This window comes from Rhinopithecus roxellana, chromosome 7, assembly GCF_007565055.1.
Source record: "Rhinopithecus roxellana isolate Shanxi Qingling chromosome 7, ASM756505v1, whole genome shotgun sequence".
Lineage (NCBI taxonomy): Eukaryota > Metazoa > Chordata > Mammalia > Primates > Cercopithecidae > Rhinopithecus > Rhinopithecus roxellana.
In genome coordinates, this window is record NC_044555.1 from 103,358,049 (window position 1) to 103,376,164 (window position 18,116).

General features: G+C 38.6%; 1 pseudogene; it reads left to right on the top strand.

The window, feature by feature from the left end:
- The first annotated feature begins 13,756 nt into the window (after nt 1-13,756).
- LOC115898857 lies at nt 13,757-13,855 on the top strand (annotated as a pseudogene).
- Nucleotides 13,856-18,116: the final 4,261 nt, after the last annotated feature.

Sequence of the window (18,116 nt, forward strand, 5' to 3'; positions counted from 1 at the left end):
AACAGTAAAAAACAAACAAACAAACAAAAAAAAAAACAAAGAACAAAAGACAAAACAAAACAAAACAAAGCAGAAAAACGTGATTAAAAATTGGCCAAAGGCAGGACGCTGGGGCTTACGCATGTAATCCCAGCACTTTGGGAGGCCGAGGCAGGTGGATCACTCGAGGCCTTGAGTTTGAGACCAGCCTGGCTAACATGGCAAAACCCAGTCTCTACCAAAATAAATAAATAAATAAATAAAATTAGCCAGGTGTGTTGACATATCCCTGTAATCCCAGCTACTGGGGAGACTGAGGTGGGAGAATTGCTTGAACCGGTGATGTGGAGGTTGCAGTGAGCTGAGATTGCACCATTGCACTCCAGCCTGAGTGACAGAGCAAGACGCTGTCTCAAAAAAAAAAAAAAAAAAAAAAAAAAAAAAAAAAAAAAAAAAAAAAAAAAAAAAAAAAAAATTTGGCCAAAGACCTTAACTGACATCTTACGAAAGATACACAGATTGCAAATAAGAATCTGACATATATCATTAGAGAATTACAAATGAAAGCCATAATGAACTATCACTATACAGCTACTAGAATTCCAAAATTGAGAATACTGACAACAGCAAATGTTGGTGAAGATAATAAAGCAAAGCAATTCTCATTCATTGCTGTGGGAATGCAAAATGGTACAGCAATTTTGGAAGACATCCTCTGACCATATAATCCAGCAATTGTGCTTCTTAGTGTTTACCTAAAGGAGCTGAAAACTTATGTCCACACAAAAGCTTGCACACGAATGTCTGTAGAGCCTTTATTCAGAATTGCCAAAAGTTGGAAGGAACCAGACCTAGACCGTGAATGGATTAAATAAATAGGTCCCTAAAAGAGGCATTATGAATTCACAGAGAATCACGGTGCTATGATTCTACTTGGCATGTATTTAGAAGAATTCCTGAGATGCAGATAATAGTGGAAGTTAATAGTATGTTCTGACATAGAAACTTTGGAAAAAGAGTAGTGCTGTTGTTAATTTTTGTGTTTGTACTTAAAAAAATCTGAATTAATCTAATCAGCCAAATTGTGTTGTGATATAAATATATGATTAAGAAATTCAAAAACCGTCTGTCCAACTTTATGACATGCACAGTGGGGAATCCAGAGAAGTAGGAATCATGGTTCTTGTCCTTAGAGAGCTTCCAATCTAGTTGTGGAACTAAGACTCATAATATGGCTGGAGAACAATGTAAGACAGCATACTATCAAGTGTTAGGTTGTGTGGTGCGACAGTTGATGCCGAGGCCTTCCTGCTCCCTCTTCTGTGACAGCTACAAGTATTACTTTTAAAACTTTTGCTGTTAAGCTGACGACACTTTCCAATCAGATCTTGTTTAGACTCAGAATAACTTTTTTAAAAAATAAAATAAAAAGTGCCACCATGCCTGGCAAGACCTAGAATAATTTTTAAAAAATTGAGACAATAGGGAAATTTGAATACATATTAGATGATATTAATAACGTAGTTTTTATTTTGTTAGGTATGATAACAGCATTATGCTTTGTTTTAAAAGTCCTTATCTATTAGAGAAATTTGCTGAAATATTTCCAGTTGAAATAATGTTATGTGCCTGGCACCGTAGCTCACACCTGTAATCCCAGCAATTTGGGAGGCCGAGGCAGGCAAATCACTTGAGGCCAGGAGTTTGAGACCAGTTTGGCCAAAATGGCGAAACCCTATCTCTACCAAAAAATACAAAAATTAGCTGGGGATGGTGGCGTCCACATGTAATCCCAGCTACTCAGGAAGCTGAAGCACGAGAATTGCTTGAACCTGGGAGGCAGACGTTGCAGAGAGCTGAGATCATGCCACTGCACTCAGCGTGGGTGACAGAGCAAGACTCTGTCAATAAAGGAAGAAAGAAAGGAAAGAAAGAGAAAGAAAGAGAGAGAGAGAGAACGAGAAAGAGAGAAAGGTAGGTAACATTACATATGGAATTTTATTTAAGATGTACTGCCCCCTCAAAAAATAGAAAAAACATTACTGAGGATAGAAAATATATGAAGATTGGCAAAATATTTATAATTGTTGAAGCCCAGTTATGAGAACATGAGGATTTATATTATTTTCTCTAGTTCTATGAATGTTTGAAAATTTTCACAGCATTTCTTAAAAATATGCATTTTAGGTGCTAACTGAAGAAACATCTATCAGAGTGCACAAACACAAAGGTTGGATCACGTTTACTACTAGTAATTTAGCTATTAGTCATTCAGTTAGAGTTTTTGAATCTACTGTGTATAGATCTCTGTACTTAGTACTACAGAGACGTATCAGGAAAAACAAAGTTTTCCCTCACGAAGATTTTTATCCAGAGAGGATGACAGAATGCGAACTCATATATTCACTCAACAAACATTTATTCTCTACTGGGCACTGTAAGGAGTTACAGAGGAAGATTTTTAGAAAGCGCCACATAGACAAACTGAATGGGGTGAAGCAGAAATCAAATCCAGTGAAGCTGATCATTACAAGTTTCCTAGAGTTAGCTGGAATGTTTGAAGTCATCCAGCGAGCCAAATAGACTTTACCTGGTAGCTATTACCTATAGAGTCTAGTGATAGAAACTGCAGAAGGTACAAAAGTGTGTGCTGGAGGCCTTATTTTCAAGGCAGTTATCCCTGTGAGAATAAGGGACCAACTATGTAATAATGACAAACAGTGTAGTGAGAATTAGGGAAGGGAAAACTTGGTGTGGATGGAAGTAATTGAGGAAGAGTTAATAGAGATGGAGACAGAGTTGAGCCTTAAAGGATATATATATAGTAGTTGCTGATTCAAGGAGGAGAAGAAAACAAAAAAACAAAGATATGGTAGAAACTAAATAGAGATGAGAAGGGTGTTTTCTCTAGATAAATGATATGCAGGGAGAAAATAAGTAGAGTTTTTCTCTGACTTGACAAAGGGGGAAATCTATCTTTTCAACCAATCTCATCTTCCAGTTATGACTCTTGTGTCTTGTTTTTTTGTTTGTTTGTTTGAGACGGAATTTCACTCTTGTTGCCTAGCTGGAGTGCAATGGTGCGATCTTGGCTCACTGCAACCTCTGCCTCCCGGGTTTGAGTGGTTCTCCTGCTTCAGCCTCCTGAGTAGCTGGGATTACAGATTACAGGTGACTGCCCCCATACCCGGCTTGTATTTTTAGTAGAGATGGGGTTTCACCATGTTTGCCAGGTTGGTTTCGAACTCCTGACCTCAGGTGATCCACCCGCCTCAGCCTCCCAGAGTGCTGGGATTACAGGAGTGAGCCACAGCGCCCAGCTGACCCTTGTATCTTTCTTTTCATTCAAAACCAAACTACTTGAAATAATAGTCTACACCAGTCATTCAGGAAACAGTTTCAAGTGCCGACTCTGTGAGATACTTTTTAATCCTATCTTATTTGTTTATCCTTAACCCATAGTTCACTCATCATTGAAACCCTCTTCTTCCTTGCTTTCCATATTGCGGTTACAATTATCCTACCTTTCTGGCCATTCCTAGCCCTTACGTTCTTTAATAAACTCTTTATTATTTTATAGTAGTTTTAGATTTAGAGAAAAATTGTAAATGTAGTATGAGTTCCTATATGCCCCACACCCAGTTTTCCCTATTATTAAGATCTTACAACAGTATGGTACATTTGTTACAATTAATGAAACCATATTGGTCCATTATAACAAACTAAAGCCCATATTTTATTTGGATTTTCTTAGTTTTTCCCTAATGTCTTTCTTCTGTTCCAGAACCCATCTAGGATACTATATTACAATTGGCTATCATGTGTCCTTAGATTTTTCTTGGCTGTGACAGGTTCTCAGACTTTCCTTGTTTTTGATGACCTTGGAAGTGTTGAGAAGTGCTGATCAGGTATTTTGCAGAATGTCCCTGTATTGATATTTGTCTGATGTTTTCTTCCTAAGTAGATTGGGGTTCCAGCTTTTGAGGAGGAAGACCACAGAGGTAAATTGTCATTCTTTCCAATTATATCAAGGGTCCTTAACACCAAATTGATTTATCACAATTGTTGACCTTGATCACCTGGTTAAAGTAGTGTTTTTCCCCCCTTTCCATACTGTTCTTTTTGGAAGGATGCTACTCTGCAGAGCCCATATCACAAATAAGGAGTGAGTAGTTGTGCTCTGCCTTTCCTTTTGGGTGGAATACCTAAAGTATTTGCAATTCTTCTTCACTGGAGATTTGGTTCTTCTTCCTCATTTATTTATTCAATTATTCATTTATATCAGTATAGACTCATGGATAGCTATTTAGTTCTTGGATGACAATCCAATGCATGTATTTGTTTTGTCGCTCAAGCTGTTCCAGTTGGCCATTGGGAGCTCTTTCAGTTGGCTTCCTTGTCCCTCTGACATACTCCATCAATGTGTGTGTGTGTGTGTGTGTGTGTGTGTGTGTGTGTGTGTGTGTGTGTGTTAGCACTTAATTACGGCTTCCTTGTCCCTTTGACATACTTCATCAATGTGCGTGTGTGTGTGTGTGTTAGCACTTAATTACTTTCTGACACCACATGATGCACCAAGTTCATTTGTGCATTTTCTGCACCAGTCCCTAGAAGCAACCACTTCTTTTAAGAATTACTGCTTACTTTTATTGGGAATGGTATTAGAGCTCAAGGTCTAGGCACTGGGTGTGTTCCTTGGGTCTTATTTTATTTCTCTTTTTTTCCCCTTTCTTCTAAATCAGTTTCTTATCCTCTGTACTATTGGCATATTGAACTGGAAATTTGTTTTGTTGTGGGGGGCTAGACTGTGCATTGTCTGATGTTTAGCAACATTCCTAGCCTCTACCCACTAGATGCCAGTAGCACTCTTCCAATTGTGATAACCAAAAATGGCTTCAAACATTTGCAAATGTCCCTAGGGAGGCAAGATCACCCCAAGTTCTGAAACACTACTCTAACTGTATGTGTTTCCCAGGATCTCACATCCCTGGTTCTCTTCTTTTCTCTTTATTCATATTATCCTTGGGCAAACTTAGCCAACCTTTTTGTCTTAATTATCACCTACAATCTAATGCCTTTCAAATATATCTTTATTTCTGATATCTTTCCTAAGGGTGGGCATGCCGATCTCCATTTCTATGTCTGTAGTCCTATGGGTAACTCAAATTAAGCATGTTAAAAATGTATCCCATTGTTGGCAAAGAATTCCAATCTGACAGAGAATAGGAAGGAATGACAAAACTCCAAAAGAGATTACTAAGCAAGCAGTTTGTCTTGCCACAGTGCCATACGAGTCAAAAGTAGGCAATTTGAATCAGTTTTATGGAGAAGAGGTTAGCTAACTACATCCCCTGGCTAAATCCAGTCCACCGACTGTTTTTGTATGTTAATAACTGTTTTTATATTTAATTTTAATTTTATTTTTCTGTTAGAGACTGGGTCTTGCTATGTTGTCCAGGCTGGTCTTGAACTTTTGGGCTCAAGCAATCCACCTGCCTCAGCCTCCCAGAGTGCTAGGATTACATGTGTGAGCCACCACACTCAGCGTATGTTTTTATATTTTAATGTTTAAAATAGTCAAAAGAAGGATAATGTTTTATGACACATGAAAATTATATGATAGGCAACTTTCAATGTCCATAATAAAATGTTACTGTAACACATCCACACTCATTTGTTTGCATATTGTTTGTGGCTTTCATGCTACAATGACAATAATTGAATAATTCTTACAGCTGGCTTGGAAAACCTAAAATATTTCCTGTCTGGCCCACTGCAGGAACAGTTTTCTGACCCCTGGATCAGGACAAGACAATACTCACAGCACGGTAAACGGATTAAGGAGCATTCTATATGAAAGTTGTAGTTTGAGCCTACAGTAAACAGGAAGAGCATTCACATGTTAGTGCTTGTTCCCCATGGTACCACATGGACGTATGGACCCAGTTGGTAGCTCCACCTGGAGTGAGTTGCACTGCAACCTGAGGAATCCAGGACTAAAGGCTCAGCACCTTTTGTAGCAAGCAGTAAACAAGCCAGTGCATTCTCCAGGGAGAAAATAGTTGCATGGTAGTTACACGTGACCTACTTCATTGTTTATGTGACTAGCTCCAGAAAAGACTCAGAGTCAGGGATGATTAGGACTTACAGTTTGGCATACTGGACAGTGACCTGCAGGGTGGCTTGAGCATATGGCATACTGTCTTCAAATCCCAACATTTTGCTTCTATTCCTATTCTCCATAATCTTTGCTTCTTTTTCATGTTGGTTAATCATATCACCAATCCCCTTAGTTATCCATGCTAGGAAACTAGTAGTCATCTTAAATTCTTCCTTTTACCTAATATCTAATCTATCACCAAGTCTGTTTGGTTTTATCTCCAGAATCTCTCATATTAATCTCATATTCCTGTCCCCATTGCAATCACTTAGTCTAAGCCATCATCATCTCTTCCCTTGATTACTGTAATAGTCTCCTGTGTAGGTTCTCATTTTCATCTTTATGTACACATAGCTCACTCTCTGCATAGCAGTCACACAGATCATACGATAAGCAAATTTGATCATGTAACACTCAATCTAAAAAAAAATTTAAAGGTACATTGGTAGTTATGTTTATGTTGAAAGAAAGATATATAGCCAGAAAACCAATTCTGTATTTCAGTTATTTAGTGGACATTAGCAGTTTTAGTAGTAATAGCTATTTATTGAATATTTATTATATGGCACATACTGTGCTAAGTGATTTCCATGCATTGTATTATACTATTGAATCTGTATAACTTTCAAATAGGGGTTATGATTATACCCATTTTATTGGTAAGGAAACTGAAGGTACAGATGTCAGGTGACACACGTAGAAAGTGTGAAGTTGGAATTGGAGCCAAGTACTCTTTACTCCTTCATTATTCTTTCTTTTTTATTTATTTTTGAGACAGAGTCTCACTCTGTTGGCCAGGCTGGAGCGCAGTGGCACCATCTCTGCTCACTGCAACCTCCATCTCCTGAGTTCAAGCGATTCTTGTTCTTTAACCTCCTGAATAGCTGGGACCACAGTTGCACGCCACCATGCTGGCTAATTTTTGTATTTTTAGTAGAGATGGGATTTCACCATGTTGCCCAGGCTGGTCTTGAACTCCTGATCTCAGGTGATCCACGCACCTCGGCCTCCCAAAGTGCTGTGATTACAAGTGTGAACCACTGTGCCCAGCCCCCTTTAATATTCTTCAGATGAATGTTGGACAACAGGAATCACTTGAGTAGAAAAAGAGCTTGGTTTGGCATTGGGAATGAAGATGAGCTTCCTTTGAAAGACTCCATTTCTACTAGGAGCTTCTATGAAGACTGAACAGAAATATACTATTAACCATTCTTAGGTTCTCATTTTTCACTCTAGGATTACAATTTTTTTTTTTAAGTGATGATGTTCTGAGGCCACATATTCCATCTTAATTGGGGGACCTAGCTAAGTTGAAAGTAAGAAGACCTGGGGGAAAAGAAAAGTTGTATTTTCAATCCAGTAAATAGAGATAAGTGCTTCAACATTTCTTACTGCAGTTTGGTTTTGACACATAGTAATTAAAGAGCATTCTATATGCAAGTTCTAGTTTCGGCCTACTTTTTTTGACTTTTGGTGAATTCTGTTCTATGACTTTTGTTTGTCTTAAGTCAGACACATTGGGAAGTGGATAAAGAGGTTGATTATTTTCTGTGAGACAGTTATTCTCAAAGAATAGTCCTGGGAGCAGGTGAAGCTGCATCACTTGGGAACTTGTTAGAAATGCAAATTCTCAGGCTATAGTCTGAGAATCAGAAATTCTGGTTGTGGGGTCCAGTGGTCTGTATTTTAACAAGCCTCCTGGTGACTTTTAGTGTATACTACAGTTTGAGAATGACTGGTCTGAGCTATGCTGGGGACAAGGGACTGTGTGTTTTCTCCCTGTTCTACTTCTGAGGACAACTGTGTTGTGTTGTGTTAGCGAATTACTAATAGGCATTTTATTGTGGGTAATTGGGAGATAGAGTGGTCTTCAGAAGAGAAAGAGTCTATTCTCTTAGTTTCAAAGCCTTGCTCATAAGAAACTTATAAATCATCCCCGCAGGACTGAGTGGGTAGGCAATTATGTGGTACAACCTTGATAGATGCTAAAATTTGAGAATTACTACTTTGAGATGTTAGCCAATGATTCCATTAGCTGCCACAAGGTGGATGATGTTAAATTAGGTTTACTGGTTTGGTACAATTGTGAAGTTTATCCAGACAAGGCCAAAAAAAAAAAAGTAGTAATTTAGATTCCGCTGCTTTTTTTTTTTTTTTTTTAAATATTACTATTACCAAAATTGCTGTGTAGATATGGAAAGATATCAATTATGTTGTGGATAAAAGCAAGTTGAAGAAAATCTGTAGAGTGTAATCACATTTAAAGAACAAACAAAAAAATCTGTGTGTTTGTGTGTTTGCATATGCATAGAAGTATACAGCAAATTCTTTTTTTTAACCATTAAAGTATGGTCACTTATTATCTTTGTCAGTATTACGTACTGTACATAATTGTATGTGGTATACTTTTTAATTTTTTAAAATTATATTTTAAGTTCTAGGGTACATGTGCACAATATGCAGGTTTGTTACATATGTATACACATGCCATGTTGGTTTGCTGCACCCATTAACTCGTCATTTCCATTAGGTATTTCTCTTAATGCTATCCCTACCCCATTGCCCCATCCCATGACAGGCCCCAGTGTGTGATGTTCCCCACCCTGTGTCCAAGTGTTCTCGTTGTTCAATTCCCACCTATGAGTGAGAACATGTGGTGTTTTGTTTTCTGTCCTTGAGACAGTTTGCTGAGAATGATGGTTTCCAGCTTCATCCATGTCACTACAAAGGACAAGAACTCATCCTTTTTTATGGCTGCATAGTGTTCCATACTATGTGGCAATAACATATGTGCCACATTTTCTTAATCCAGTCTATCATTGATGGACATTTGGGTTGGTTCCAAGTCTTTGCTATTGTGAATAGTGCCACAATAAACATATGTGTGCATGTGTCTTTATGGTAGCATGATTTATAATCCTTTGGGTATATACCCAGTAATAGAATCACTGGGTCAAATGGTATTTCTACTTCTAGATCCCTGAGGAATCGCCACACTGTCTTCCACAGTGGCTGAACTAGTTTACACTCCCACCAACAGTGTAAAAGCGTTCCTATTTCTCCACATCCTCTCCAGTGCCTGTTGTTTCCTGACTTTCTAATGATCGCCATTCTAACTGGTGTGAGATGGTATCTCATCGTGGTTTTGATTTGCCTTTCTCTGATGACCAGTGATGATGAGCATTTTCTCATGTCTGTTGGCTGCATAAATGTCTTCTTTTGAGAAGTGTCTGTTCATTTCCTTTGCCCACTTTTTGATGGGGTTGTTCGATTTTTTCTTGTAAATTTGTTTAAGTTCTTTGTAGATTCTGGATATTCGCCCTTTGTCAGATGGGTAGATTGCAAAAATTTTCTCCCATTCTGTAGGTTGCCTGTTCACTCTGATGGTAGTTTCTTTTGCTGTGCCGAAGCTCTTTAGTGTAATTAGATCCCATTTGTCTATTTTGGTTTTTGTTGCCATTGCTTTTGGTGTTTTAGTCATGAAGTCCTTGCCCATGCCTATGTCCTGAATGGTATTGCCTAGGTTTTCTTCTAGGGTTTTTTATGGTTTTAGGTCTGACGTCTAAGTCTTTAATCCATCTTGAATTAATTTTTGTATAAGGTGTAAGGAAGGGATTCAGTTTCAGCTTTCTACATATGGCTAGCCAGTTTTCCCAGCACCATTTATTAAATATGGAATCCTTTCCCCATTTCTTGTTTTTGTCAGGTTCTCAAAGATCAGATGGTTGTAGATGTGTGGTGTTATTTCTGAGGGCTCTGTTCTGTTCCATTGTTCTATATCTCTGTTTTGGTACCAGTACCATGCTGTTTTGGTTACTGTAGCCTTGTAGTATAGTTTGAAGTCAGGTAGCATGATGCCTCCAGCTTTGTTCTTTTAGCTTAGGATTGTCTTGGCAATGCGGGCTCTTTTTTGGTTCCATATGATCTTTAAAGTAGCTTTTTCCAATTCTGTGAAGCAAGTCATTGGTAGCTTGATGGGGATGGCATTGAATCTATAAATTACCTTGGGCAGTATGGCCATTTTCACAGTATTGATTCTTCCTATCCATGAACATGGAATGTTCTTCCATTTCTTTGTGTCCTCTTTTATTTTGTTGAGCAGTGGTTTGTAGTTCTCCTTGAAGAGGTCCCTCACATCCCTTGTAAGTTGGATTCCTAGGTATTTTATTATCTTTGTAGCAATTATAAATGGAAGTTCACTCATGATTTGGCTCTCTGTTTGTCTGTTATTGGTGTATAAGAATGCTAGTGATTTTTGTACATTGATTTTTTATCCTGAGACTTTGCTGAAGTTGCTTGTCAGCTTAAGGAGATTTTGGGCTGAGACAATGGAGTTTTCTAAATATACAATCATGTCATCTGCAAACAGGGACAATTTGACTTCCTCTTTTCCTAATTGATTGCACTTTATTTCTTTCTCTTGCCTGATTGCCCTAGCCAGAACTTCCAACACTATGTTGAATAGGAGTGGTGAGAGAGGGCATCCTTGTCTTGTGCCAGTTTTCAAAGGGAATGCTTCCAGTTTTTGCCCATTCAGTATGATATTGGCTGTGGGTTTGTCATAAATAGCTCTTATTAGTTTGAGATACGTCCCATCAATACCTAGTTTATTGAGAGTTCTTAGCATGAAGGGCTGTTGAATTTTGTCAAAGGCCTTTTCTGCATCTGTTGAGCTAATCATGTGGTTTTTGTCTTTGGCTTTGTTTATGTGATGGATTATATTTATTGATTTGCATATGTTGAACCAGCCTTGCATCCCAGGGATGAAGCCAGCTTGATCTTGGTGGATAAACTTTTTGATGCGCTGCTGCATTCGGTTTGCCAGTATTTTATTGAGGATTTTCACATCAATGTTCATCGGGTCTATTGGTCTGAAATTCTCTTTTTTTGTTGTGTCTCTGCCACCTTTGGTATCAGCATGATGCTGGCCTCATAAAATGAGTTATCGAGGATTCCCTCTTTTCTACTGATTGGAATAGTTTCAGAAGGAATGGTACCAGTTTCTCTTTGTACCTCTTGTAGAATTCGGCTGTGAATCCATCTCGTCCTGGACTTTTGTTTGGTTGGTAGGCTATTAATTATTGCCTCAATTTCAGAGCCTGTTATTGGTCTATTCAGAGATTCACCTTCTTCCTGGTTTAGTCTTGGGAGAGTGTAGGTGTCCAGGAATTTTTCCATTTCTTCTCGGTTTTGTAGTTTATTTGCGTAGAGGTGTTTATAGTATTCTCTGATGGTAGTTTGTATTTCTGTGGGATCGGTGGTTATATCCCCTTTATCATTTTTTATTGCTTCTATTTGATTCTTCTGTCTTTTCTTCTTTATGAGTCTTGCTAGCCATCTATCAATTTTGTTGATCTTTTCAAAAAACCAGCTCCTGGATTCATTGATTTTTTTGAAGGATTTTTTTGTGTCTCTATCTCCTTCAGTTCTGCTCTGATCTTAGTTATTTCTTGCCTTCTGCTAGCTTTTGAATTTGTTTGCTCTGAAATACACAGCAAATACTTAACAGTGGCTACCTGGGAATAATGAAGTTAGATGTAGTAGCTACTTTCAAATTTCACTTTATGCACTTTTCTGTTATTGAACTTTTTACAATGAATACATATTATTTATAATTTTTTTATCTTCCCCATTTTAAACCTTTTAATTTAAAAGTAAACTTTGTCAAAAAAGGAAACTTGGGGAGGGCAGAAAGATCATACACAAGGCTGCCACTTCACTCCTGTAGGGCTGCACGGTGGCCCAGCAGAGGCACTCCGTACTTCCCAGATGGTGCAGTGGCTGGGCAGAGGCGCTTATAAAATATTTTTAATGTATCATATTTGTTTGAAAAAGTAATATCCACATGGTAATTCAAATAGTTCAATAGGGTAGGCAATGTTAATATAGATTATTAAACTTTTAGATTTAAACATGTAGAAATGCTTATTTGTTTTACAAGCAATAGTTGTTCATATATAGAGTGTGAAATATAATGCTTCCAAATACCAAAATATGTTATGGAAATTACATCTTAAATTAGAATGAAAAAGTCCTTGTATAGTAGAGGAAAAAAAAAAAAAACCTGTGTAAACATTTAGTATTCGCTATATCAAGTAGGTATTTACCTAGATATATAATATTTACAAAATACAAAGAAATATTACCACCTACTTAGGTTGGCCTCCTTTTTCATCAAGCTCACCTGTTATTAATCACCTTAAATAAAGCTTGGTGTTTCCTTGGGTAAGAAAACGTTTCCCGTTCTCAGCTACACTGCTTCCAGGCATTGAAAAGATGTCCTGTCTCTATTTTCACAGCATCTTGACAAGAGCTGGCAATTTTCTTCAGCTACTACGTTAACAATTCTTTTTTTTTTTTGAGATTGAGTCTGGCTCTGTCGCCCAGGCTGGAGTGCAGTGGCCGGATCTCAGCTCACTGCAAGCTCCGCCTCCCGGGTTTACGCCATTCTCCTGCCTCAGCCTCCCGAGTAGCTGGGACTACAGGCGCCCGCCACCTCGCCTGGCTAGTTTTTTGTATTTTTTAGTAGAGACGGGGTTTCACCGTGTTAGCCAGGATGGTCTCCATCTCCTGACCTAGTGATCCGCCCGTCTTGGCCTTCCAAAGTGCTGGAATTAGAGGCTTGAGCCACCGCGCCTGGCCACGTTAACAATTCTTTTTTTTTTTTTTTTTTTTTTTAATTTTTTTTTTATTATACTTTAAGTTCTAGGGTACATGTGCATAACGTGCAGGTTTGTTACATATGTATACATGTGCCATGTTGGTGTGCTGCACCCATCAACTCATAATCAAATCCCTAAGCTCCCCCTCCCTCTCTTTCCTACAGGTGTCAAAAACTGTTAACTGTCTTTTCTCGTCTTTCTGGTAAAAGCTCCCTTTTTTATTATTGCTCATTAGATTTGAAGGACAATGGCAGTTCTTTGCCTACTTTTAATATTTAGAGCAAAAAAGACTTTTGGGTTGTCTCCCCTTTGTGTCTATTTTCCTCCTAAATGCCTGGCCGCTAATCAGAGAAAAGCTCCATGTGGAAACAAAGTTACCAACTTACTCAATTGACTTCCCTTTTTCTAGATGAATAGCTCGCATCCGTAGAGAAAGGATTCATTACCATAATGCTTTAGGTTGAATATTGTACAACCTACCACAGATCTCTATGAGCCCTACTTTTAATTAATGCAGACTGCTTTTAAAACATGTTTTGACCTTTACCCTCAAAATATTTTAAAAGACATTTAAATATGACAGGCTAATTTTATTATTATTATTATTATTATTATTATTATTATTATTATTTTCTTTTAGATGGAGTCTTGCTCTGTTGCCCACGCTGGAGTGCAGTGGCCTGATCTCGGCTCACTGCAACCTCTGCCTCCTGGGTTCAGTGATTCTCCTGCCTCAGCCTCCCAAGTAGCTGGGATTACAGGCCCGGGCCACTACGCCCAGCTATTTATTATTATTATTATTTTTGGTAGAGACAGTGTTTCACCATGTTGGCCAGGCTGGTTTTGAACTCCTGACCTCAAATGATCCACCTGCCTCGGCCTCCCAAAGTGTTGGGATTACGGGCATGAGCCACCACACCTGGCAACAGACTAATTTTATTTAAAGAGTAATGCAGTCCTTTCTTCTGTAGCACATATGTTAAATTTGGAAAAATACAGAGAAGATTGGAAGTGCAAGAATGATATGTCAATTCATGAAGAATATCATATATTCTTTTTTCCTTGTTGGGATAGAAAATGTCTATCAGAAATCGATCAGCTAGCATCATTTGCAATGGTAAAACACTATAGATGTAACCCCATTAAAATCAGGAACAAGCTGGCCGGGTGCGGTGGCTCAAGCCTGTAATCCCAGCACTTTGGGAGGCTGAGACGGGCGGATCACGAGGTCAGAAGATCGAGACCATCCTGGCTAACCCAGTGAAACCCCGTCTGTACTAAAAAATACAAAAAAACTAGCCGGGCGAGGTGGCGGGCGCCTGTAGTCCCAGCTACTGGGGAGGCTGAGGCAGGAGAATGGCGTTAACCCGGGAGACAGAGCTTGCAGTGAGCCAAGATCTGGCCACTGCACTCCAGCCTGGGCAACAGAGCAAGACTCTGTCTCAAAAAAAAAAAAAAAAAAAAAAAAAATCAGGAACAAGCTAAGAAGATCTGCTATCATCATTATAATTTAATTTTTAAAATTCCCTAGCCAGTGCAATAAAGCAGGAAACAGAAATAAGAGCCATCACCAATAGAAATCAGGAAGCACAATTAATATCTTCAAATGAAATGATTTTCTAACCCACAGGATCTAAATGAAAACCATTTAGAAGGAGATTTTAAGTTTAATAGTTTTCCTAAACATCTCAGTAACCAGTTAGAAAACACAGTGGAGAGCTCATTTGCTCTAACACCAGAGTGTAGAAAATACCTAGAAATAACCTCAACAAGAAATGTGCAAGATCTGTATGAAGAAAATGGTGAAACTTTACCAAAAAAACCTCCTGAAACATGAATGAGAGGACAAAAATTTTTAACTTGTTAATTCCTCTGAAATAGTTTTAATAAAATTTACAATAAAAGTACCAGAGATTATTCTTGTACCTTGATAAAGTACTTTTAAACTTCATCCTAAAGAATATATAGCCAAGAATAGCAAATATTTTCTGAAAAAGAAGACTAATGAGGAGGACTTACTCTAACAAATAAGAAAACCTGGTTCAAAAATTAGTTATTAAAACAGTATGGTATGGGTACATGGAATTTTTTTTTTTTTTTTTTTTTTTTGATGGAGTCTCACTTTGTCGCCCAGGCCAGAGTACAGTGGCGCGATGGTGGCTCACTGCAAGCTCTGCCTCCCAGGTTCACGCTATTCTCCTGCCTCAGCCTCCCGAGTAGCTGGGACTACAGGCGCCCGCCACCACGCCGGGCTAATTTCTTGTATTTTTAGTGGAGACAGGGTTTCACCGTGTTGGCTAGGATGGTCTCGATCTTCTGACCTCATGATCCACCTGCCTTGGCCTCCCAAAGTGCTGGGATTACAGGCGTGAGCCACCGCCCCCGGCCGGATTTTTAAAAAACAAACATAAATGTCACAAACTCTAGAGCCTCAGAATAGTGAAATGGAGCTTAGTGTTTCCTCACGAGCTCAGGCATATGCCAAACTAAAGTGTGTAACTCCAGTTGTTTTCTCTTTGTGTCCTCTGTTTCTTTCATAGAACTTATCGACATTTGTAATTTTGTACCTATTTGGCCATCTAAGTGTCTAATATCTGCCTCCCCACTAAACTAAAAGTTTCATGAGGTCTTATTCTTAGGAATATACCTAACCTAGGAGGCAAAAGACCTTTATAAGGAAATCTACAAAACACTGCTGAAAGAAATCATACATGACACAAACAAATGGAAACACATCCCATGGTTATGGATAAGTGGAATCAATATTGTGAAAATGACCATAGTGCCAAAAGCAATCTACAAATTCAACACAATCGCCATAAAAAATACCACCATCATTCTTCACAGAACTAGAAAAAACAATCCTAAAATTAATATGGAACCAAAAAAGAGCCTGCAAAGCCAAAGTAAGACTAAGCAAAAAGAACAAATCTGGAGGCATCACATTACCTGATTTCAAAATGTAGTATAAGGCCATGGTCACCAAAATTGCATGGTACTGGTATACAAATAGGCACATAGACAATGGAACAGAATAGACAACCCAGAAATAAACCCAAAACTTTCAGCCAATTGATCTTTGATGAAGAAAACAAAAACATAAAGTGGGGAAAGGACACCTTATTCAACAAATGATTCTGGGATAATTGGTAAACCATATGTAGGAGAATGAAACTGGATCCTCATCTTTCACCTTATACAAAAATCAACTCCATATGGATCAAGGACTTAAATCTAAGACCTGAAACTATAAAAATTATGGAAGATAACATTGGAAAAACCCTTCTAGACGTTGGCTTAGTCAAGGATTTCATGACAAAGAACCCAAAAGCAAATGCAATAAAAACAAAGATAAATTTCTGGGACTTAATTAAATTAAAGAGCTTTGGCACAGCAAAAGGAACAGTCAGCAGAGTAAAGAGACAACTCACAGACTGGGAGAAAATCTTCACAATCTATACATCTGACAAAGAACTAATATCCAGAATCTACAACAAACTCAAACAAATTAGCAAGATAAAAGCAAACATTCCCATCAAAAAGTGGGCTAAGGACATGAATAGAAAATTCTCAAAAGAAGATATACCAATGGCCAACGAACATGAAAAGATGCTCAACATCACCAATGATCAGGGAAATGCAACTCAAAACCACAACGCGATGCCACTTCACTCCAGCAAGAATGGCTATAATAAAAAAATCAAAAAATAATAGATGTTGACATGGATGTGGTGAACAGGGAACACTTCTACACTGCTGGTGGGAATGTAAACTAGTGCAGCCACTATGGAAAACAGTATGGAGATTCCTTGATGAACTAAAAGTAGAACTAACGTTTGATCCAGCAATCCCACTATTGGATATCTACACAGAGGAAAAGGAGTCATTATACGAAAAAGACACTCGCACACGCATGTTTATAGCGGCACAATTCACAATTGCAACAATGTGGAACCAACCCAAATGCCCATCAATCAACGAATGGAATATGTGTGTGTGTGTGTGTGTGTGTGTGTGTGTGTGTGTGTATAATATTATATATTATATAATATATTATAGACATGTAATATATTATGTATACACACACACACACACACATACACAATGGAATACTACTCAGCCATAAAAAGGAATTAATTGATGGTATTCGTAGCAACCTGGAAGAGAGTGGAGACTTCTAAGTGAAGTAACTCAGGAATGGAAAACAGAACATCATATGTTCTCGCTGATAAGTGGGAGATAAGCTATAAGGATTCAAAGGCATAAGAATGACACAATAAGTAGGGCATGGTGGCTCACGTCTGTAATCCTAGCACTTTGGGAGGCCGAGGCGGGCAGATCACGAGGTCAAGAGTTCGAGACCAGCCTGACCAACATGGTGAAACCCTGTCTCCACTAAAAATAGAAAAATTAGCCACACATGGTGGCATACACCTATAATCCCAGCTACTCGGGAGGCTGAGGCAGGAGAATCACTTGAACCCAGGAGGCAGAAGTTGCAGTGAGCCAAGATTGCGCCACTGCACTCCAGCCTGGGTGACAGAGCAATACTCCGTCTCACAAAAAGAAAAAAAAAAAAAAAGAATGACACAGTGGACTTTGGGGACTCAGGTGGAAAGGGTGGGAAGGGGGTGAGGGATAAAAGACTACAAATAGTGTGCAGTGTGTACTGCTCGGGTGATTGGTGCACCAAAATTTGACAAATCACCACTAAAGAACCTACTCATATAACCAAACACCACCTGTTCCCTAGTAACCTATGGAAATAAATAAATAAATAAATTTCACTTATGCTTTATAAAAAAGACTCTGTTTATAATGAGTCAACCTTCTCTTGACTGAATCCACAGCAAAAGGATCTTCCAGACGTCAGTCAGGATAGATGGGAAGAGAACTTAGTACCCCACGTGGCCTGTATAAGTGGTAGAAGCCATTCAGAACAGGGTAGTGGAGCTGGGTAGATGAAGATCATAGAGATCTTCAGACAGCTGCTGATGTGCATGCCTTCCCTCCTTGGTCATTTTCTCACCTTGCTTCAAAACCAAGCAGAACTAAAGCAGAAAATCAAAGCTGCCTTAAAAAATGAGAGAGAAAAAGCCCAGAGCGGAAGGGCCACCAACCTCTCTCAGCCTGTTTTAAAACAAATCCCAAACAAAGAAATTTCAGCTTCCAGAGAAAAGTATTTTCTGTGGCTGTGAAACTCCTGACCATAGGCCAAGCAAGGGTCATTCAGAAGGAACACATGAGAGTAGAGGCAAAAGCAAAATTAGTCAAATCGATTCTATGTCTTAAGATACCATTATTACATGGTCATG